This window comes from Phaethon aethereus, assembly GCF_964289735.1.
Source record: "Phaethon aethereus genome assembly, chromosome: 8".
Lineage (NCBI taxonomy): Eukaryota > Metazoa > Chordata > Aves > Phaethontiformes > Phaethontidae > Phaethon > Phaethon aethereus.
Genome location: NC_138584.1, coordinates 22407085 through 22413084, shown reverse-complemented (window position 1 = coordinate 22413084; position 6000 = coordinate 22407085). Strand labels below are relative to the sequence as shown.

The following is a 6000-nucleotide window of genomic DNA, read 5'->3' as shown; positions in this document are numbered from 1 at the left end:
GATCCTGTGAGAGAATTCTCCAAGCAGATGATAAGTCTGAAAATGACTCAGTAAGCTCCTAGGAAGGATATTATTTCACAGCAGCCACTTCTGAAAGCACAGCAAAACACAGTAGAAGTCCTCTGCTACTTCCTCTGTAAGCCAACCACCCCAGCTATGAATACAGCATCGTGACACCAGCCTGCACTATAAGAAAGGCAGATAAGCAAGTCTAAGCAAAAAACAGCAAGCACTTTTTTCTTGTATGTGGAATGAGCAGTCTAAGACAGAGTTAAATGTTACATTTTAATAACTGTTGTACATAATTGCAAATCAAAAAACAAAGACTATTTTAACTTAGTGCAAGACACCCTTTCCCCAAATTTATTCATCTGAAGAGAAGTATTTGGCAAGGTGATTTATTTGCTTGCACCACCTAGTGGGGCTTAGTTTAATCTACCAGAATAGTCAAGAGTTCAGTCATGTTCCTCCTACCTCATGACATTAGTGACAGACCGCATTTTCTCTCAACATGCTTAGTATTTCAAGCCTGCATGACCCACTAAACAGCACTACACTTCTAAGTTTCCACACATCTATAAAAACATAGCACCAAAAAAATGCTAGAAAACAATTCCTATTTTGCTTGTGTTAAACAAGTTCAGCAGGAACTTAACAGAGATGTCATAGAAAACTATTTCAGAATGTAATGTTTATGAGTTTCTAACTGAAATACATGTCAACAGTACCTTGTGAGGGTGTACCACAGATAGCCTCGGTAGTCTTAACAGATTGTGTTATGTGAGAACAAGGCTGCACACTGAGATTTGGAAGATTTCTACAGGGCTTTTAGATCAAACCTCTGGCAGAGACAGGCACATGGTACAAAGGGCTCTGTCTGCAGGAGAGAGGGTTCATCAGGGAGCAGCAACCATGTGCGCTAAAGTCCAGCTGCAGCAGGAACGAACACCTACACTGCTTTGGTTATAAGGCTTCCTGGTTGCTCAACTCCACTGTGTGCTTCTAAGTTGGCTGCTTTATAATGCACTGCCCCAACACAAAAAATTTATTACACGAAGTCCAGCCACACTGGAAAAGTCCTTTTCTCAGGTCAAACGGCAACCTGATACAGACAAGAATTCATTAAATATTTAAATACAAGTCCTAAGTGGCATAGGTGAACTGATCTAGAATGCATTTTTCCTGTAGTTTTTCCTAAAGAAAAATATATATACTGTAGTAAGAAGTCTGTTGCATTTAATCTGGAGCATAAATCATGCTACAGAGACACTAGAGAACGTTTTTTTAGATGGGGCAACTAAATAAATAAGAGATCAGTGCCAAAGTGTTTCTAGAGCTCCTACCTGTTTTCCAGAGCAGGGACCTTAAGCATTTACAGAAATTCACACTGCCTTTTTTCTTTGTAACATTCATTATTTCATTATTTCAGCTTAATCAGTATCAGTTCTCACTCTAATATAGACTTATATTTGTAACTCATTAAGATGAGAAAGGAAAAAAATACTATGCTCACTTTACAATAAGGAATACATCACAAGTGTTTTATTTGGATTCACAGGAAGACTCTGGGGTATAATGCAAAAATTTTTACCTTTCTATAAACTTCCAGAAAGGATAACATTTTCCATTTCACGGTGGTTTATAAAAACAATCAGAAACAATGCCTTTTTTCCCAGAAGAAATAAGACACTAGTAACAACTGCGCTGACATGTACGCAAAGCCCCAGGCTACGGCACTGTCTAGGACAGTTAGTTACTATCTACTACTATATGATAGAATCATATTCTAACAATATCGGAGGATAACTGTGCTGCAACAAAACTGACACCACACAGTCCTTTTGAAGAGAAGGCAAGAAGTGAGTCAGACTGTATTTTAAAGAAAGGGTAAAGGGGTTTTTGTTTCTCTTTTTGTACGCCAACTTTTAAACTGTTTCAATACTCATGCAGAGTACTCTTTCAGGATAGGACATTAAAGTGCATTTTCATTTTCAGAGTTTTCTTATTTGCTTAAGGTTTCAACTGGGCCGTTTTGCTCTATGAGGACTAAGATCAAATTTAAGGCTTAATAGCTGCATAGGAAGTAGAAAAGAAACAATGCTTGCAATCTTACCCCCCGTACATTTGATGTTCACCCACACAAAAATCTAATTCTGCACAACTGTGAAGCAATATATAGGCAAACACTAGGTTTCATACGCAATATCACTGCAGAATGCTGACTCCATTCAAAAAGACAAAAAATTGTCAAAGCCCAGACTTTAACCACTGACATCAGAACATAGGTTCAGACACAAAGGCACGGGCAGGTGACTGTATACGTTATTTTACATAAACCTGTTATGTGTGGGCAACTCTCACACCTAAACTTACCAACACGGCTCTTTCTTGAAACTTTGATGTCCAAGAATTTTAAAGGTGCTTTTGCCACTCATGTACTGAAAGGAGCGCTACACGGTCAGTTGACCCAGCGTACCATCCCATGAAGAACTCCCAGTATTCCCACTGCGGGACCACATTTATCAGGAAGACTTTTGGTCATGTTTATATCATGAAAGGCATTCTCAGAGCCTATTATATCACACAGGTTAAGACTGCAGTTACTCAGAAAACCATATGCAGAAAAGAAAATAAGAAGAAAAAAATTCATAAAACTTTCACCTATTTTTACACCAAAATCACAAAAGTATCTCCTTAAAAGGATCTAATGGACTCCAGCACTAAAACTTCTTTATTAATAGTGGTCCTTATTTTTTTATTTTAAAGACAATGAGCTGCTTATCAAGGATTTCTACATGATAAAAGCTGAGTATTAATCGTATTTGTCTTAAAATTTCATTTTTATTTTTTAATGCTTTATGAAATGGCCCTATTTTCTGTTACATTTCTTCTCTCTTTACTTAGCTTCTGTCTAAAGCACGGGTAGTTGCTATGGTAACTTTGGCTTTTCCCCCCCACTGCTCATGCAGGTTTTCATCAAATCCAATGACTTTTTTTCATCTTATCTGCTCTATAACAATAGTTCCTCAACTAAGGTGCTGCATACTGCACCAGATGAGAATCCTGCTATTTCACAGTAGTAACTGGAAAAATGATAAGTTTTGGGGAATTTTGAAAACTAGCAAATGAAGTGGAGTTTTTTGGTTTGTTTTTTAAAGGTCTGAGTTTCTTTCTTTTAATCTGAACATTATTCAGGTAAAATATACTAATTAATGCACCCGTAATTGTAATATAAAGCAATTCTTATAAACAACAGCACATAAAGAACGAAAGACCTTGTGCAGTAACACTCTTTTTTTTTAAAGAAAATTAATCACTCTTGTTTCATGTAGACTAAGAGGGACAACTAACCAAAATGAGAATGGCTAAATGCGCTTAAGCTCCACACTACCACTGCAGGTTAACATCAGTTCAAACTTCCCTGTCACGGAAAAAAATACTTCTCATCACTTTTAATAAAATATTTCTTAAGATTAGCACAGTCTGTCATCAAGTTGGTCTACAACCTACAGGAAACAATCTGTGTATGCCAACAAACAGACGAAGTACATGCAAAAGCTTGAGCTATTTCCAAACGGTTCACTAAGATTCTACTTTTAAGTCTATCCTTCCAAGAATATTTAAGTTTAGGGCTAATTTCTTCAGTGTGGGTTTGTTCTTGAAGTTTTTCTTTTCCTTGAGTTAATGCAAAGGGGATGCTGTCTTGGTATTTTCTATAGGACAATGTAATCTTTTTCTACTCCAGATAGGAAGCACCTCTCATTAGCATTTACCACCTCACTCACAAAAAGTAACTCAAACACACACAGGGATTCAGTCAGACAAAGCCAACTAAACTATGACACAAAATTCATCCAACATACAGGACTGAGCATTAAATACATAAATCCACACCAAGCTATTAACAACAAACAGATTAACTGTCTCACTCATTAAGTAAGGTCCAAAAGTAGCATTCCTAAAGTTTTACTTGGATACGGTTACCTGAATATAGCCTCTAACTTTACTCTGGAATATATATAGGCGGGCCTGTGCTGGAGACAGTTTGGTCCAGGTCAGTAGAGTAGGCTACTGAAACAACCTCTGCAAAAATTAATTCACGTTTAATACTGTCATCCTCTTATGCAATATCAATGATGTGAGCAAAAAATAGAAAGGATTTACAAACTAAATTCTATTTCATAGAATTCAGCCCTGAGAATGACTTCACATTAGTTTTTTGGGGGATGGGTTGCATGCAACATCCGTTTGCCTCTACAATGATAATTCACCTTTGTCATGTATTATGGATGTGGAAATTTTCTTTCATTTCAGGTTTTATAAACAGAAACACATTATGTTTTTTGACTTGTGTGGACAACTAACATGTATATTTCTGTTACTTCTGATTATGCTGACTTCCTGATCCCTCCTCTCCTCTTAATTTTTTTCTCCCAATTCAGTTTGAAAAGCAGCATACCTAAAAATTACTCTTTTATTTTACAAGGACAATTACCAGTGAGAATAAATAATCTACAATTTGCTTCACTTCATTTCAGCAATTTCATTTCTTTTCAAATTTCTGGTGAAGTTATCTTTATAATATAATTATTCTTTTGTACCATTCTGATTACATTTAGCAAAATAATCTGATTACTAGATGAGCATAGTAGGCACAAAATGCATTAATACATTAATCATTCCCTCTTTCAATTTGTATTACACTAGCTTTACTGAGACTTCAGTTTGTTACTGTGTGCATGTTGCATATTCATTTGGCACATTAAAAGATGGTGGGATTTCCTCAGTAGGTGGGATTTCCTTTCCAATGATATCTATATCAGCCATAGTTTCTACAGCTTTCTCTTATGCTCACAGCCAGATATAGGCAACAGTTACATGACGATTAGGTCTGTTCCATAGCTGCATTTTTTAATATAATCACTAACATGTAAAATGAGCTCCACACCCTGCCCCCCTGCTTTTTTTCCCAGTCTCAGTGTGTCTTGTAAAGGACTTCATTTTACATCCAGAAAGAGGAAAGAAACAGTTAGAAACCAGTAAGAAACAATTATCTAGGATATCTAAACACTCAACTAAGTACCTCCTGGGTGATGCACTACCATAAATAAATTCCATGTCACACTACTAATCACTATTATGCTAAGGCATCGCTTGCATCTATTACTACCAGCCATAAAGCTCACATATGTGTACACAAAATTCAATAGTGATAATGATAATCTTTTAAGAACTGCACTATAATTTTAAATGCTTTATATTTAGTATTAGATTAATTTAAGAACAGTCATAATTTGGCACATAATTACCAAATGACTCATGTATATTCTCTTATGGTGTTAAAGAAGTAATTATGTTTGCATAAAACCCTGATAGCGCAATATAATAAGAATTTTGTGACCAATAATGAAAGTCCTCTGTTTGCAGAATATGTACACCACCAGTGCATTCTTTTTCCACACTCCATCAGCAAACTGGAAGCATGTCCCTCTCTATAACCTTTCAACAGCTACCAGTGCTGCTGAAAGCATCCCGCAAAAAATGGCAACTGAGGAAGCTGTTTTCATGGTGCTGCTTAGACACTTGCTCATTAGTAATGGAACAGACAAACACACATCACTTAAAATACAACGATTATTACTATAAAATATTTAGAGCAACCACTGACATGAACCACCTTTGAATCTATGGCATTAAAAGTCTTCCTGCTGCAGCTAGCTTAGTACTTTCTCTTGTCCTTCCTAAATTACTTTATAAACTCACAGATTAATATGCAGTCTAGTATTTTTCAGTAATGCCATTAGAGTCACAAACCATGTAGAAATACTCTGTTTTAAGGACAATTTTCCATCTAACCACATTTTTGTGCACATAGTTTCCAGTTTTAAAACATTACAGCAGAGTGCAGATTTATCCATTTTACAGATACACCATATATTTTTATTGAGACATTTGTAAAAGCTCCTAAGCATCTAATAAGACAGACGTCAGCTCAGAATA

The 6000-nt window shown here is 36.1% G+C and overlaps 1 protein-coding gene across 1 annotated transcript in view; it reads right to left on the bottom strand.

Annotated features, from left to right (window-relative positions):
• Positions 1 to 6000, bottom strand: part of PIGK (phosphatidylinositol glycan anchor biosynthesis class K) — a gene marked incomplete at both ends in the record, with an annotated part of 76172 nt that overhangs the window by 39479 nt on the left and 30693 nt on the right. The window lies entirely within an intron of this gene.